The following is an 18,210-nucleotide window of genomic DNA, read 5'->3' on the forward strand; positions in this document are numbered from 1 at the left end:
CAGCCCGCTCTGCCAACCTCACCCGCAGGCCCCCAAACTTGAGAGGGTTGACATAGGCCGTGGAGACCTGTGCGAATGTCTGCCTTCCCTACTCCAGTCGACCCCCTGCATCACCCAGAGCACCAGGCCAGGGCCTGGAGTCACACTCTCCTCTGCCCAGCACTGCCAGGAAGGCAGAAGGTGAGACACAGGAGAGAATGCATGGTGAGAGTGGGCATTTATTTGGCACGTCCTAGGTGGGCTGGGCTGCTAGATGAGATTTTAGGTATATTATCACCATCAGGAAGATTCTAGAGGTAATGAAACTGGCATCCAAGAGGGGAGGTGACCTCTCTAGGGTCTCCACCCTGTGTGCCTCAGTTTCCCCAACTGTGACATTGGATGAGGGAGCTCATGCTCAGGGAGGCTGGGAGGGGTCCTGAGGAGGGCTCAGAGCAAGGCCTTGGGACAGCATAGTCCCTGCAAGGGAGTGACCGCTAGCGGCCTTCCCGGGAGCCTGCTGTGCCCTCAGCCCCAGCCCTGCCCACCCTCCCGTTCCCTCTCTGCCCTTCTCCAGAGCACGGCTCAGCCCTTTGGGGCTCTGCACTTTGGGGCCAGAGAGACCTGAGTTAGAATCCAGACCTGCCACTCACTGGTTATGCGACCTGGGCTGAGCGGTTCTTTTTCTCTGAGTCTCAGTTTCCTCATCTGTCTGCGTAAATAAATGAGGGTAATACCAGCCGCATTTCAAGGGGTCTGGAGGTTAGGACATCATAACTTTCAAGTACCTGGTACGCTGTCTGACGCAGAGTAACCATTTAATAAAGCGGAGCTGTTGTTGTTGCTGTCGCCGTCATTGTTGGCGTTTATTTATGAATGTCGAGGCGGCAGGTGGGCCTTGGTGGGACTGTACGGACATTTCCCGGATGCCCGGAAGGTGGCGCTAGAGACCCCCCCCTTGTTGGCTCCCAAGAGAGCGCTAAGCATGGTCTTCACACCATCGGGAAGAAGCCAGACTTAGACGCCCGGATGGTTTCCAGCTCTGTTAATTCCCTGGGCAGATGCTTCCTGAACACCCCAACAATGTTCTCAGGTCCACCACTGGGGCTGCGGACCTGGGGCTCCTCCCCACCAGCCACCCCGCCCTCCCCAACAGGCCTCCACTGCCTTTCTCTCCCTCCCTTTGTCTCTCCTGCCTCCTCCCTCCCTTCGTCTCTTCCTTCCTTCTTACAAATAGGCGCTGTGCACCTACTGTGTGCTGGGCGCTGTACGATGAACTGGAGATGCCCAGGGAAGAAGACCTTTGAAAGGCTGTGCCCTCTGGAACCTCCAAACTACGTGAGGACACAGAAATAAACAAGAGAAAGAAGAAAAAAAAAAAAAAGATGCTTTCAGATCCTGGCAAGCAACGGGAGAAAATACAACAGAGTGGTGGGATAGAGGGACGGAGGAGCTGGGGTGAGGAGAAGGCGGAGGTGGTCAGAGGGAAGGGCCGGCGCGGAGGGGGCCGCCGGAGCAAGGACCCTCGGACACGCAGCCCAGCATATCAGGGAGAAGAGACAAGAGGAAGCAGTCGGGTGGGGGCAGATGTGGCCAGAATCAGAAGCGGGTCTGCGAGGTACAGACTAAAGGGCCGGTCAACTGCTGCAGCAACCACAGCCACCACTAATGCTTACTGAGCACTTACTAGGTGCCAGGCACGGGCACTGTCCCATTTTATAGGTGGGGAAACTGCAGAAGGGACCGCAGCCAACAGTGTTTTCAGGGGCCCTGGGAGTTCCCAGGGCCACTGGTAGAAGAAGGAAGAGAGAATGCTCAGTGAGAGTGGGCATGCATTTGGCACGTCCTCGGTGGGCTGGGCTGCTTTATGCTGTTTTAGGTACATTGTCACCATCAGGAGGATTCTAGAGGTCATGAAACTGGCATCCAAGAGGGGAGGTGACCTGCCCAAGGTCACAGTCGGGGATTGGCAACCCTGAGACCTGAACCCAGGTCTTCCCCATTTGGGCAGGTGGCCCCCTGTGCCCAGAAGCCTCAGAGCCCTCTGGAAGGCCATTTTCCTTGGGCCCCACAAATAATCTGGCTGCAGTTTGCCCCTGAGCCCACCTGTCAGCAAATCCACTCCACATCCCTCGGGGATCCTGCTCTATTCCACCTCCAGCACTCCCACGAATCCCCATCTCTCCCTGGATGGCTGGATCCTGTTTCCTCCTTTCATGACAACTCTGACCATCTAAAGTTATCAGACCTACTTGTGTACATTCATCTCCCCCACCAGACTATACCCTGACCCCTGTGGGTCTCCCCAGCCTCCTGCCTCAACCCCCCTAACCTTGCACCCTACCCTTCACCACACAGACATGCTTACACCATTCTGAACAAGCACACCACTCATGAGAGCAGGCACAGACCCATCTTCATCCCCCTCTCCTCACAGCTGAGCACAGTGTGTGCATGGAGAAGGGGCTCAGTGAAGATAGGTGGATGGATGGATGGAAAGACAGATAGATGATTGGATGGGTGAATGGATAGAAGTTGAATGGATGGATGATGATGGTGGACAAATGGATGAATGACGAATGGGTGGAAGGAAGATTAGTGGATGGATGGATGGATGGATGGGATGGATGGATGGATGGACAGGATGGATGGATGAATAGATGGATGGATGCATGGATGTATGGATGGATGGATGGATGGGTGGATGGATGGATGGATGGACGGATGGATTGTATGGATGGATGAATAGATGGATGGATGCATGGATGTATGTATGGATGGATGTATGGATGTATGGATGGATTGGATGGATGGATAGGATGCATGAATGGATGAATAGATGGATGGATGCATGGATGCATGGATGTATGTATGTATGGATGGATGGGTAGATGGATGGATGGATGGATGGATGGATGGGATGGATGGATGAATAGATGGATGGATGGATGGATGGATGGATGAATAGATGGATGAATGAATGGATGGATGGACAGGAGGGATGGATGGATGGACAGGATGGATGGATGGATTGGGTTGATGGATGGATAGGATGGATGGATTGGATAGGATGGATGGATGGATAGATGAATAGATGCATGGATGCATGGGTGGATGGATGGACAGGATAGATGCATGGATGGATGTTTGGACAGGGTGGATGGATGGATGGATGGATGGATGGATGGATGGATTGGTTGGATGGATGAACAGATGGATGGATGGATGGATGTTTGAAAGACTACTTGACCTAAGCCTGTGTTTGCTTTTTGACCCACAGGAAGGAAGTCAGAATAAAAGATGGCAGCAGTGACCCAGGTAAATAAGTCCTCCAGTGTGGGGCTATGGTGGGGAAAAGGGGTTAGGTGTCAGTGCTGGGGATGGGCCATCAGCAAATTCTGGCAACATCTAATGTGCACAGAGCAATGATGAGTAAACCCCAAGACGTGACCTGGAGCATCTCTTGTAAAGAACAGGGAGAGGGTGTAGTCCCTAAAGCTGGGACCAGGGCAGCAAAGCATGTCAAGGCTCTGACTCAGCCAGGAGCCATGGGAGTTTGAGAAACTGGGTGCAAACACCCACCTCATGCATGAACACGGCTCTGTATAGGCATGAAAGACTCTCACTTGTGGTGCCATGACTGAGCTTCCAACCATGGTCCTTGAAGCCAGTGGGACTCTACTCATGGTGCAGATGGAGAAACAGATGCTTCCAGAGGGGAAGTGACTTGTCCAAGACCACCCAGTCAGAAAATGGCTCACAGTTGGCTTGGGTGGGAGTTGGTGGGCTCAAATGGCTCTGGAGGGGGCAGAGGCTTGGGGTACGGGACTGTGAGGCCGGACTCAAGGGTCCTCAGGTGTAGACTCAGACCTGCCGCTCCAAGCTATGTCTCGAGTGCCCTGAGTGCCCTTCCCCAAATGCAATCTGACTGTGTCACGCTCTTTTTTGGAATCCTTAGGTGGCTCCCCAGCGGTGCGGGATCCTGTCCCAGACACTGGCTTGGCCTTCTGGCTCCTTCATCCCCTGCCCCGCAGACTTCTCCAACCTTGTGCCTCCACCTTCCACTCTCTGCACCCTGCCCTCCACCATCCTGACATGCTTACGGTTTCCTGAACAAACAGACCATATGTGCTTTCTAAGGCCCACACACATTTACACAGGCTGAGCCCTCTGTTGGGGACACCTTACCAACCTTCTTCACTCCAGTAGTTCCTACAGTGTCTTCAAGGTGTAGCTCTGGCCTCAACTGTCTCTGATCCACCCACTTACGTCTAGGCGGGGCAAGGTAGTCCCACTCCTTTCTGCCCCAATTACATGCTATGCTGAACTCTACCATCAAGACAATTACCATAGGCGATAATTAGCTGGTTACTAGTCTGCCTCCCCAACTGGACTGTGAATTCCAAGAGAATGAGCTTTGCGACTTATTCACCTCCGTATCTGTAATGCCTGGCACAGCAGCTAGTTATTATTTGTGGAAGGGAGGGAGGGAAGGTAGAGAGCACCTTACAGTCTGTGAAGTGTTCTTTCATGCATGTAATTATTTTTAAACTTGGGGCAGCAAGGAAACATGCTGGGAAGGGTCCTCACCTCAAGCAAAGTTGTCATGCAGCAATCCTTTGTAAACCTGGTGTCTGGAACTCAAAACATAGAGGAAAATGGTGCCAAAGTGTTCGACTTTTGGAATATGGATATGCAGAGAAGCACCTTATGCTAGGGAAAGGACTCAAGCTTTGGAATCCAGAAGTACTGCAGTTTCAGAACGTTTCTAGCTGCAGGAAAGGAAACCCAACTCCAAGCCTCCACCTGACTTAGATAACAGGGGAGCTTGTTGGCTGGTGTGAGCAGAGCTGGATCTTCAGAGTGGTGCAGGCTGTCAAGGAGCTGGGTGAAGCTTTCGAGGACCTCTGTCCTCTTCATAGGTTCCCAAGTCAGTGTTACCCTGAGCGCATGGCACATGCTTCTCATTCCGCTATAGGAGGGGACATATTCCAATATCCATCCAGGAGTCCATTGGGCAGTTGTTCTCATTGGACAGTCTTGGGTCACACGACTACCCCTGAACCAATGCCTGTGGCCAAGGGAATAGGAGGCATTATCTGGTTCCAGCCCATCAGAGCCCTCCTTGGAGTTGAGGGGGCTCCCCTCCAAGCATGCTGGCTGTGGTGGGGGGGTGGTAGGTACTTAGAAGGAGATCTGGGGATTGTTAGAAGGAATGGCTGCTGGGTAGGCAGCCAACAAGTGTCCCCAGCTCCTGAGTTCAAACTTTGACCCTGCCTCTTCTGTCACCGTGGGCAAGTCACTCCACCTCTCCAGGCCTCGGTTTCCCCACCTGTAAAATGGAAGAGTTGTGTTTCCATCACAGAGTGGTTGTGAAGACTCAGGGAGACAGAGTCCAAGAGCCTAGCCCAGTGGGAGGGGCCCGGGGTGGGTCTCAGGGTCCCACCTTCTTGGTTCCTGAGGTTCTCAGGCTAGCCCACATTTCTCCACAAACGAGCAGTGGTCTAGCCTATGAGAAATGTCACATGAGAAATATTTCTTGTTGTTTGTGAGACAGGAGAGCATGTTTGTCCCAATGGGGCCAGCGGAGCCATTCAGGGGACAAGAAGGGCCTGTATCTCACCTGGACTTGGAGTCCATCTCAGCAGCACTGGGCACATCCTCATGCTCAGCCCCTGATCCGTCCCAGACTCACTGGTGTCCCTTGACACCTCAAGTGTTCTCTTCTGCAAAAGGGGCCTGCCTGGCCACGTAGCCAAGGGCACAAACTCTGGAGCCAGGTGGCCCAAGGTCACCTCCTGGCTGTGCGATTTGGGGCCAGTTAACTGACCTCTCTGTGCCTCAATCCCCTCATCCGAAGAACAGGGACAATCATCATTCCTACCTCCCAGAGTCGTTACAAAACTTCAAATAAATCAAATCTTTATAAAGCATTTTATGAATGGCTATAGCGCAAAGCTAAAGCTATTGGACCCGGTTCAATGAACGCCAGAGCATTATTTTCCAAACTCAGTCAGTTCCAGCGCACTTTGATGATTTTTGCTAAATCTGCAGAGCACTTGTTTTCAAACTTAATATTTGTTTTTAATTGGCTCGCTGAACTAAATGTATCTTAAAAGGAAACGTTGCATCACCACCCCGAATGGAAAAGTGGAATCATTTCCCATCAACACAAAAATGAATATAACAAGTGCTTACCATGTGCCAGGCACTCTGCTAAGCACATTACAAACATTAACTCATTCATCCCCATGAAAACCTTATGAGATGGGCACCACTATATCTCGGTTATATAGAGGGGGAAACGGAGGCACGGGGATCTTAAGTAACTTGCACAAGGTCACAGCTGGAATGCAGCAGCATTATGATTTGAAACAAGGCAGCCTGGCTCCAAGAAACAAGATAGATAAATAAAACAAGGTCACCTCTTCTGTCTCAAGGTGGCCACCTCCTGCAGGCTCTGTGCTGGGACCGCTATCTGTCACGCTATCTGTTAGATCAGCAAGTGGTAAAGAGGCGTTAAAACCAGAGTAGCACAAGCTGAGACTTTCTCCTTGAAGCAATCAGAGAATGGAAGGACAGCCAGAAAAAACAAATTTCTCACCGCGGGATTTACTGATGTCCTTAACGCCGAGAGTATATAAAGGCATCTTTCCTGGAGCCAGCAGTGTGCAGCCCGTATTTTGTGAAAGCCCAAAGCAGAGGGAGTGCCCAGCGGCACCACCAGCATTTGCATCCCCCCATCCACACCCCCAGCCCCTGGCATTTTTTAGGTCAGGACATTGTTCAACATCGAGATGGGCAGAGCCAAAGACAGGGATTAAACACATGAAAAAATGCTCATCATCACTGGCCATCAGAGAAATGCAAATCAAAACCACTATGAGATATCATCTCACACCAGTTAGAATGGCAATCATTAAAAAGTCAGGAAACAACAGGTGCTGGAGAGGATGTGGAGAAATAGGAACACTTTTACACTGTTGGTGGGACTGTAAACTAGTTCAACCATTGTGGAAGTCAGTGTGGCGATTCCTCAGGGATCTAGAACTAGAAATACCATTTGACCCAGCCATCCCATTACTGGGTATATACCCAAAGGACTATAAATCATGCTGCTATAAAGACACATGCACACGTATGTTTATTGCGGCATTATTCACAATAGCAAAGACTTGGAACCAACCCAAATGTCCAACAATGATAGACTGGATTAAGAAAATGTGGCACATATACACCATGGAATACTATGCAGCCATAAAAAATGATGAGTTCATGTCCTTTGTAGGGACATGGATGAAAATGGAAACCATCATTCTCAGTAAACTATCGCAAGAACAAAAAACCAAACACCGCATATTCTCACTCATAGGTGGGAATTGAACAATGAGATCACATGGACACAGGAAGGGGAATATCACACTCTGGGGACTGTTGTGGGGTGGGGGGAGGGGGGAGGGATAGCACTGGGAGATATACCTAATGCTAGATGACGAGTTAGTGGGGGCAGCGTACCAGCATGGCACATGTATACATATGTAACTATCCTGCACAATGTGCACATGTACCCTAAAACTTAAAGTATAATAAAAAAAAAAAAGAAAGACATTAAATCCACTTAATAAGAATAGGCGAAAACCTAAAATTAATCACCAATAAAAGCAAATTAACTACCTGTACAGCAAAGTAATACTGTCATACTACAGAGAGGGGGAAAAAGAGCAAATCCATATAAGCGCTTAACGACCTGAAGGCTACGTTACCCTTGGTGTAAAGGCAACAGTACTGGAAAGAAGGCTTGAACTTTATTTAATAGATTTATTGTTCACCAGGCCTGAAACGATTCTGTGGCTATTGTAGCTTTCAGCAAATGAGCAAATATGTTAATGTTGGAGAGTCAAGGTTTTCAGCAAGGAAGCTGCAGATATGGAAAAGGGGAGTTAAGAAAGAAGCCTGTGGTGTTGGACTGGAATTTGAGGTAAAAGCATGAGCTCATGACTTAAATATACCCAAACATACTCTGTCTGCTGCAAGGGCCTGAGCCCAGTGACACCCCCGTGTCAATGAGCCCACCTACCACCTACCACCCCCATCTTGGTTTCTTTATTTATTTTTTTTTTTGAGACGGAGTCTCACCCAGGCTGGAGTGCAGTGCAGTGGTGCAATCTCGGCTCGCTGCAACCTCTGCCTTCCCCAGGTTTAAGCAATTCTCCTGCCTCAGCCTCCCAAGTAGCTTGGATTACAGGCATATGCCACCACACCCAGCTAATTTTTGAATTTTTAGTAGAGATGGGGTTTCACCAGGTTGGCCAGGCTGGTCTCGAACTCCTGACCTCAAGTGATCCTCCCACCTTGGCCTCCCAAAGTGGTGGGATTACAGGTGTGAGCCACTGTGCCTGGCCCCTAATCTTGGTTTCTAAATCTCCTTCCCCAACAAAAGGAACCAGGGCAATTTGGGGAAATGGACAAGTCCAAGGGTGAAGGAGGAAAGATACAAGATGAGCCTGGAACATCAAGTTTTGCCAAGAAATAAGGAAGTGACCAAAGAATGATGGGGATACACCAAAAGGACACAGGAGCCAGTTTAAAGAGGCCACTGTTCCAACTGTGGAACAATTTGGGCATTGACTCATTGTGGACAATTGAGCATTGAATAATGATGGCAGTGGATTATAGCATATTAAATGAAAGAGAACCCATGAATTCACCCTGGTAAATATAAAATAAAGGAAAAAAAGGAAGGAGAGAAAGAGGGAGGAAGGGGGAAGGAAAAGCTTTTCCTAACAGAAAAATGGCACCAAATAAATGAAGAGGGAAAAATGGGTTTATACAATCCTAATTTGTTAATTATCACAGTAAACATTAATTCATTTATCATCAGTGGATGCCGGGGGATCATCAGGTCAGAATCACCCAAGAATGGTGGAGCTAGAAAATCATTAGGCTCCGTAAAAGTCAAAATTGATTTGGGTAAGGGAGAGAGGTTTGTTGGGAAGTGGGCAGGACCTATACACAGTCTCGGAGCATCATCCTCCATACCGCTTATGGATCCCAAAAGGGAAAAGTGGCCCTTGGCAGTGGAGAAATCTGGCAGATACCAGCTTAACCAAGGGATCAGCTGGGACCATCCAACGTCGTGCGCCTCTTGTCATGATGTACTAAGGACACGGCCGCACTGCTGTGTAATCCTTGCCAAAAATGAGAAACCTGAATCTCATCACAAGGAAACAATCTAACAGACCCAAACTGAGCTGGAGGACATGCCCACAACAACGAGCCTGTGTTCTGCAGAAAATGTCAAGGTTGTGAATGAGGAAGAGAGCTGAGGATGCAACTACTCCAGATGAAAGGCGGGGAAAGAGGCGTGGCAGCCGAGCATCGGCTGGATTCCGAGCTGGAGTTTGGGTGGGAGAAAGAAGTACTATCAAGGGTGTTATTGAGACAAAATTGGCAACATCTGAATGGAAACTGTATATACGATCCTCATATTGGAGCAATGTTGCCTTATCAAATTTCTACTGTGATTATGCAGCGGGAGATACTGAAGTATTAATATTTAGAGATGAATAGCCATGATCATGATGCCTATAACTTACTCTCAAAGGTTTAAGCAAAATAATAATGTGTGTGTGTGTGTGTGTGTGTGTGTGTGTGTGTGTGTACAGAGGGAGAGAGAGAAAGCACGTGAGTCAAACATTAGCCATTGGTCAATTTAGGGCAGAGTTTCTCAAGCTTGTCACAACTGACATTTATGACCAGATAATCCTGTGTTGTGGAGACAGCTGGCGCTATGTATTGTATGATGTTTAGCAGCGTCCCTGGCCTGTACCCACAAGGCGCCAGCAGCGTTCCCTAGTTGTAACAACCAAAAATGTCTCCAGACATTGCCTGCAGACAGGTCCCCGTGGGGAGCGGGCATACCCGATGGCTGAGAGCCAGTGGTGAAGGACAGAGAGGTGTTTATTGAGCTATCCTTGGAACTTTTGAAATTTTTCCAAATAAAATTTTTTAATGTTCGGCTATACACCAAAGGAAGAGGGCTGCAGGTGGTGGGAGCGGGGTCAGTGGAGGGTCATTTACTCTCCTGGCTGAGCTTTTACAGCTTTGCCGCCCCCGCCACCATCAAGCGCCTTACAGGTAGATGACTTTTTCATCTCCATCGCCCTGCAAAGGGGCTTGGCCACAGTGATGTGCACCAATGCTGAGCAAATTCACAACACTGTCACTTACAACTGGGGATCAGTTTATCAGCCATCAGATGGGCCTTGTCACCAGTCAATAGAGCCAGCGTCAAGTCAACAGAGGCGAGGCTGGCAATGGAAACCAGACCCAAAGGGCAAAGGTTAGGCGGACAAGTGCAGAGGGCGGCTCAGAGCCACGGCCGGGACTGGAGCTCCCAGTGGATCCAGTGTGGGATGTGGAGACTTTTGATGGAGCTGGACAGAGGGGATGGGAAGTAAATATTGATTGGGGTCCTAGGACCTCAGTCAGACAGAACAGCCACATCTGAGAGTGAGGGGACATCAGGCCCCCAAATGCACCCCTCCAAAGGCAGTGAGATCCCTGACTGCAGCCTTCCACCCCTGCAGTCACCATGGTCATCCCAAACTGGACTGATGGAACATTGCAGAAGGAGAGACTCAGACAAAAAGGAGGAGAAAGGGGTAGGGGGCGTCTGTGGGATCTCAGTCCCTCTGCACAAAGCAGGTGTTTTATCTGGCCTTGCCTGGGAGCAGACTGCTGACTTGAACCCAGCCTTGCTAGAACATCCGTGGCAGTCCCAGGGCCCCAAAGACAGGGGTCCAGCAGCCCTGCCTGGCCTGGCTCTCAGTACCTCTCCGACCTCCTCTCCTAGTACTGTTCTCCTCCCTTACCCCGCTGTAGCCACGCTGGCCTCCCTGCTGCTCCTCAGGCTCATTCCACCAGTTCCCCGGCTGCAGGGCCTTTGCACTTGCTGTTCCCGCTATTGGGAACACTTTACCTCACATCCTCTTGGCATTCCTCTCTTGCTTGTTTCAGGTCTCTGCTCAAGGATCACCTTCTCAGGGAGGTCCAATCCAGCCACCACCCCCACCCCAACCCCCACCCCCAGCCATCCTACCCATCTTATTTTCTTCACAGCACTTATCACTCCCTGAAATGACATTTTCATTTGCTCACTTGGCAATTGCCTCTCTTGCTAGCATGCAAATTTTGTGAAGATGAGGACTTTGTCCTATCTGCAGTCATATAGCCTGCACTAGAACAATGCCTGGCACATAGTATGTGCTCAATACATACTTTAATCAATGAAATGACTTCATTAATTCATTTTCCTTCTGCTCTTTGATAAGATTCCTTTCATCTTCAGAGGAAAAATGTGAAACCTGCCTCTCTGCCTCTTGAGTCCTTGCTTGGCCAAACCCTTTTCTCCTACTCCAGGGGAGAATTTGATTAAGTGCTTTTTGTTTTTTGAAGGGCAGGAGAGACCACAGTGAGCATGCCATTGAGCCTCACTTATCACTGCTTTGCTCTTGAAAGTAGATCCCTGAATGCAGATTCTGACCAAACCCAACATCCTACTGGACAGCATTAGGGCCTGGCTTCTGAGCCTCGCCACAGCTATTCCCTCTGCTGGAATGCCCTTCCCTCACTGTGTGTATGAAGACTTCCTGCTAATGACCCTTTTCACCTTAGCTCAAATGTCGTTTTCTCTAAGAAGCCTTCCCCAATCTTCCAGTCTAAATTAATCTCTCCCACGAAAGCAAATTCTCTTCATTGTGGGGCTCACATTTATAATGAAATACTCTCTGCTCATTGGTTGATTTTCTGCCTCCTGCCCTAGACTGTCAGCCTAGGAGGGCAGGGGTCTGACTGTGCGGTGTCCCACTGCACACCTAGTGCCCAGCGACGCCCTGCAGCAGGTGTTGGCAGAGCTTGTGTTGGAGGAGCTGGAGAACAGCCCCTTCCTGGAAGCCTGCAGCCTACAGAGCCCACCTCACTGGTCCTCCTCGGTGAGAGCTCATCTGTGTCCCGTCTGCCCGTAGGGGAGCCCCACAGCTCAGCTGCGCTCCATGTGTCCCAGGAATTCTGCTGGAACACGCCAGAGACAGGCAACTCACTACCTCCTCCCCAGCACTGCGCTAGGCATGGGATGGAAGGAGGGCGCCACTGGGGAATTTTCTTGAGCAGTAGAAGGGCCCCTCCTGGCCATGGGGGTGGGCATGGAGACTGTCCCTTTGGGGAGGATTCAGCCCCTCAGTCCCCATCCCCCCACCCCCCATGGTAAAATAAAGGTTCCAGTTCAAGGTCATGACCTTCACTGTTAAGACCTCAAAGGGAACAGGTCCTGGTTCTCATCCTCCCCAACTTTCCAAAGCCCTCCCGAGGCTCCCCCTGGCCGTCAGAGAAACCCCTTAGCCTGACATTCCAGGATCTCAACTGGTGACAGCTCTGGTCTCATTTGCCACCATTCCTCCTTCCCCCACACCTGCTCTGCCACACCTGGCTGCCTAGCATCCCGGGGCACCCGAGCCCTTTCACAACCTCACGAGTCTGTGTGTGTGGAGCCACTTCCAGGACACCCTCCTGGCAGGGCAGAGCTGGCTTTTCCTACCGCAGCGCACCCTTCGTCTAGCTGGGCCCCCGAGCCTCTGCAGCAAAGGCAAAGCTATGCTGAGCACTGGCCCATGCAGGACATGGCCAAGGTGCTGCTCATGAACTCATTCAATCTCACAACAAACCTATGGGTAGGCGCTATTCATTCATTCAGCACGTGTTAGTTAAATATTGACTGTGGGCTACATACTCTTTTAGGTGCTACGGATACAGCAGACAGCAAAACACACAGAAACCCTGCCCTCTGCGGCTTCCATTTTAGTGAGGGGAGGCAGTCACTAAGTAAAATCTAGGAGAAAATCCGTGATGATTGGAGTTACATGGAAAAATAAAACAAGGAGGGTGACAGAGAGGTCCTGGGGGGAATGGGAGCTGCCCTTTAAGTATGAGGGTCAAACTTTGGGAGGCTGAGGTGGGCAGATCACCTGAGGTTGGAAGTTTGAGACCAGCCTGACCAATATGGAGAAACCCCATCTCTACTGAAAATACAAAATTAGCCCGGCGTGGTGGCACATGCCTGTAATCCCAGCTACTAGGGAGGTTGAGGCAGGAAAATCGCTTGAACCCAGGAGGTGGAGGTTGTGATGAGCTGAGATCACACTATTGCACTCCAGCCTGGGCAACAAGTGCGAAACTCCATCTCAAAAAAAAAAAAAAAAAATGAGGGTCAAATAAGATGCCTGAAGCAAAGACCTGACAAAGGTGTAAAAGTGAAGGCCCATGTCTGGGGAAGAACACTCCAGGCAGAAGGCACAGCCAGTGCAAAGTGCCAGGGCAGGACTTGACCCTGCAGGTGAGAGGGAGGCCAGTGTGGCCCAGGCAGAGAGAGCAAGAGAGGGGTGGTAGGAGACGAGGCAGGGAGGTGAGGGGAGGCCACATGGAGAGACCACGGGCCACATGAGGACTGCAGTTTGTACTTTGATTGAGACAGGTAATGACTGCAGAGCACTGGGAATGAGCTATCGGGAGCTGTGGCGGGGAGCAAAGAAAACAGGCCGATGACCCCTGCAATACGCCAGGTGAGAGGCAATGGCTCTGAGCAGGGGAATAAACCGGAAGGAGAAAGACGCAACTGGACTCCGGAAATATCTGAAGGTAGGGCCACCTGCACTTCCTGATGGATCAGATTTGGGTGTGAGAAAAAGAGAAGAGTTAAAGATGTCCCCCAGGTTCTGATCTGAGCCACTAGAAGGATATAATTGTCAACTCTTTTATAGATAAGGACACTGAGGCCCAGAGAGTCACGTAACCTGCCCAAGATCACCTAGCTGGTCATTAGCCAAGCTGGGATTTGAACCCAGACCTCTGGCCTTGGAAACTTTGACCTCGCCAATCTGCTCCAATTCACTGTGGTGCTTGACAAATGTTGTTGAACTTTGGAAGCAGGGTTTTCAAGAGAAAGAGACACAGAGACAGAGTCAGTCCCTGACCTTGAAACACGACTGCTTCCAGGGTTGAGATGGAAAGTGTAGCCTTGGAGCACATGGACTTGGGCTTACAGAGCCTCCCCACGACTGGCTGGTCTACCTGCCCTGGGCCTGCCCTGGGTCTCACTTTCCAATGTATAAAACAGAAGAATCATGATCACTGCCACCATTATAGAGCAGCCCCTGGACCTACTTCACATTATCCCGCCTAATCCTCCTAACAGCTGTATGAAGTGGGTGTTAATATCCCTTTGTCACCGATGAGGAACCTGAGGGTCAGACAGGTCCACAGCTAAGAACCAGCAGTCTGGGGATTTGAACTAGAACCAAATGGACACTGGGGCCTGGGTAACTTCACTCTTGCCTAGAGCAGTCAGAATATAAAGTACTGAGTACTGCACACAGTAAGCCTTCAACCCATGCAAGTTCTTTTTCTCCCTCCCCACGTTCCCCTACCCATGACCCAGTGTGGGAGTCTTCCACACCCATTTGCAGGTTCTCAAGAAAGTGCCTGTGTGCCAGTACCCGAGACCTAGCTGCTCCTACGGGTTCACTTGGCTGGCCCTGGCCTGTGTGAGCCGGCTGTTTCCTGCAGTGTCCCAGGGATGGGGACAGCACCTGCGGGTGCCTGACACAAAGGACACTCCCTCGCCCCCATGCAGCTTGGGGCACTGTCACCATGGAGAGGCACCAACAGGCCTCCGCAATATTTGGGTAACACAAGCTGGAAGGGTTCCTCCTCGTTCCAGGGCCCAGGCCTGGGCACGTCGGGCTGTGGGCTTGGGGAGGGGCCTGGGGAATTCTGAGGTGCAGCCTGACAACCCCAGAGGAAAGCAGAATCCACGATCAACACCAGTGGGGTTCCCAGCACCCTTCGTCTCAGTGCTTCCTCCCTCAACCCCACCAAAGAACAACCGCTAATCCCAATTTTCGTATAGGGAAACTGAGGCTCAGAGAGGCAAGGTCATTTGGCTGGAGTGAAACAACCCAGAAATGGTAGAACCAGGATCTGCACCCCAAAGCCTATGTTCTCTCGCTGTCACAGGCCTCTCGCTAAGCCCGACACGAGGGTCGTCCATTCTGGCTCACGATCCCTTACCCATAATTCCAAAACCCTGAAAACCAAAAGATAGTTCATAAGTTTGGCCACAAAGCTCATTTGGCATGACCCAGCTCCACCATTCACAAGCCATGAGGCCTTGAACAAGTAATGTCATCACTCTGAGCCCCACAGTCCTGTAAAATCTGAAACACGGGAGAGTCACCATACTGTCCTCACCAGCAGCCAGGAGGCCTGAGTGACTGTGGGGGCCCAGGATTCTGCATTTAACAAGCCCTCGAGGGACTTCTGATGCACACTCTGTTTGGGCACCACTCTTTTAAGGCATCTACCTGACCATGCCACTTCCACGCTCTAAAGTCTTCCATAGCTCCCTATTGCCTTCTGGATAAAGTCCAAGAGCCTTAGCATGGCCTGAACTAATGGGAAGCTACATACTGATAGTTTTTATTTTTTTCTGCTTTGCACGTGCATGTTTGGTGCAGAAACAGCTGTGTGTTTGTTTATGGATGAAGACCCCCATTGGGTGTGTTAGGTGATAAAGGGTGTACAGTTAACCTTTGAATAACACAGGTTTGAACTGAATAAGTCCTCTCTTACATGGATGTTCTTCTGCCTCTCCCACCCCTGAGACACCAGGACCAACCCCTCCTCTGCCTCTCCGTTGCCAGCTACTCACCGTGAGGAGGATAAGGATGAAGATCTTTACGATGATCCACTTCCGCTTAATGAACAGTAACTGTATTTTCTCTTCTTTATGATTTTCTTAATAACATTTCCTTTTCTTTGGCTTACTTATTTTAAGGATATAGTATATACAACATGTAACACACAAAATATGTGTTAACTGACCATTTATGTTATGGCTTCCAGTCAGCAGAAGGCTATCAGTCATTAAGTTTCAGGGAAGTCCAAAGTTATAGGTGGATTTTGACTGTGTCGGAGGTCAGCACCCATAACCCCCATGTTGCTCAAGGGTCAACTGTATTTCCCTTTTTAAAACCTGAAAAACCCAGAATCCTGAAACCTCCAGCCTCAAGGGATTGTGGGCCCTTAGTATTCTAAGGCACCTGTTGTTTGCTAGGCACCAGGCTGAGCACTTTGCACAGGTGATCGTATTTCGTCCTAGCCGACCTAGGCAGACGCGCTGTTATCATCCCCACTGGACAGATGAGAACACTGAGGCTCCAGACAGCGAAGCAACTTGGCCAGTTCACACGGCGGTAACAGAATGAGCCTCGAACCGCCACCAGGAGCCACACACGTCGTTAGCATGTGCTGTCGTTTTCTCCTGCCCTCGTCGCTGTCTGTCAGCCTGGCTGGGCACCGGGTAAACAGGTCCAAGGCATGAGTCACCTCCAGCAGCCTATCATGGGGCTGGGAAATCAGGCTGGCCACCTCCTGTCAGCCAGGGCCACAAGGGGAGGGCTTTGAATGCTGGTTAGAGCCTTTCAATTTTATCCAGAAAGCAGTTGGGAGCCATGGAAGGGTTTAGAGCAGGGAAGTGTTGTGGTTATGTGGATGACCTAAAGGAGTGGTCCCCAATCCTGAGTGCACATCTGAATCCCCAGGAGGCTTGTTCAACACAGAGCGCTGGGCCCCACCCCAGAGTTTCTGATTCAGTCGTTCTGAGGTGGGGCCAGGGAATTTTCATTTCTAACAGGTTCCTGGGCAACACTGTTGCGGGTGGCGCGGTGACCACACTTTGAGAACCAATGTTCTAGAACAACACAGTGGGGGAGGGTAGCAGGTGTGCCCGGACTTTCCACTGTAATAAGAGCCGTCATTTTGGGGTGCCAGGGATGTGCCACATTCATCACTCAACCCCCACAGCGCGCACAGGATGAACTGAGCCTCAGTAAGGAGAAACTGCCTGTCCGGGGCCACACAGCTCAGAAGTGGTGGCCAGGGACTCCATCTTGGGGACTGGGGTTCCAGAAGGATCCCCCCCTCCCACTGCCCTACCTCTTACCTGGTACCTGTGACAGCTTGGATAGCACAGGTGGCCATCCTTAGTGAGCTGCGCTGAACCACTATGGACTAGGTCAAGGCACTCTGGAGTCGAGCAAACAGATGCGGGAACTGGCATCCCCGAGCTCTGGACCCCAGACCCACTCCTCCTCTGGGCCCCAGACCCACTCCTCCTCTGGGTCCCCAGCTGTAAAGAGACTGTTCTGACTCCCCGTCACTCAGGCAGGGCAAGGAGCAGTTTCAAGCAGACCCAATTACAGATGCTGCAGAGGGAGGGAGGGGTCGTCAGAGCGAGCCTGGAGACCCCCATCCCTGGAGAAGCCTCTGCCTCCAATCCCCAAATGGCTGCATCAGAGAAATCCAGGCCATTTCTCCCACAAGCCCTGCTCTCCAGCCGGATCGTGCCCTCAGCCTCCCCTCCGAAGGGCTCATCCTGGAGATGGCCCTCCTCCATGTACCCCCAGGAAGGGATGGCACTGGGGGAAGAGGGGCCCATCAGTGGCTGTCATCGCTCTGCTCCCAACAAGGCCTTGGCTCGTTGTCCTGGTCCCCTTTCTGGCTGAGTGACCTTGAGCCCCAATCTGGGCTTCTCTTTCCTCATTTGCAGACTACTTGCCTGCCTTACTGGCTTTGAGATGGGACGCAACACTATTAGGAAAACCACTGCTCCCTGAGGACCTACTATGGTGCCAGGCCTATTGTCAGAGACCTGCTAGACATCCACGACGGATGTGATGGGCATTGGAATGCACACAAAGATGCTGCCCCTTCCAGAGCCTTCTCTAGTTCTGCTGGTGGGCTTCCTCCCCAGACAGGCCTGGGGACACCCCACCATCACCCCCTGAAACAAATCAGGCAGATCATTAAGGATTAAACAGGAGTGACGGCTGTTTGGCTGAAACATGATTTTCTGAACTTTTCCATATGCTTGAGATATTTTATGGTACAATCACGCCGGCCCAGTAAGTGTGAAGCTGGCCTGGGAGAGAGGAGGCAGGATGGAGGAACTGGGTCAGGAGCTGGCCAAGCTCCTGGCCATCCAGATGTAATGATGGAGCAGATGGGAGGCTGTGAGTCACTGAGAAATGCCCGGATGATTGGGATGTTGCTAAAACTCTGAAGTCCCAGATTCCCTTGTGGGCTCCTGGCAAGGGTGTGGAGCTAGTGAGCCCATGA

The 18,210-nt window shown here is 50.9% G+C and overlaps 2 long non-coding RNA genes across 2 annotated transcripts; one reads left to right on the forward strand and one right to left on the reverse strand.

Annotated features, from left to right (window-relative positions):
- Positions 1–1,237: 1,237 nt before the first annotated feature.
- On the reverse strand, positions 1,238–16,711 carry LOC134758614 (uncharacterized). The gene is made up of 3 exons (XR_010133996.1): positions 15,743–16,711; positions 4,570–5,311; positions 1,238–1,313 (listed from the first exon to the last, which is right to left on the reverse strand). It is a non-coding gene; the product is annotated as an uncharacterized lncRNA (long non-coding RNA).
- Positions 16,712–16,778: 67 nt separating this feature from the next.
- LOC129533647 (uncharacterized) lies at positions 16,779–17,940 on the forward strand. Its single transcript, XR_008679939.2, has 2 exons — positions 16,779–16,921; positions 17,642–17,940. It is a non-coding gene; the product is annotated as an uncharacterized lncRNA (long non-coding RNA).
- Positions 17,941–18,210: the final 270 nt, after the last annotated feature.

Source organism: Gorilla gorilla, chromosome 4 (genome assembly GCF_029281585.2).
Source record: "Gorilla gorilla gorilla isolate KB3781 chromosome 4, NHGRI_mGorGor1-v2.1_pri, whole genome shotgun sequence".
Lineage (NCBI taxonomy): Eukaryota > Metazoa > Chordata > Mammalia > Primates > Hominidae > Gorilla > Gorilla gorilla.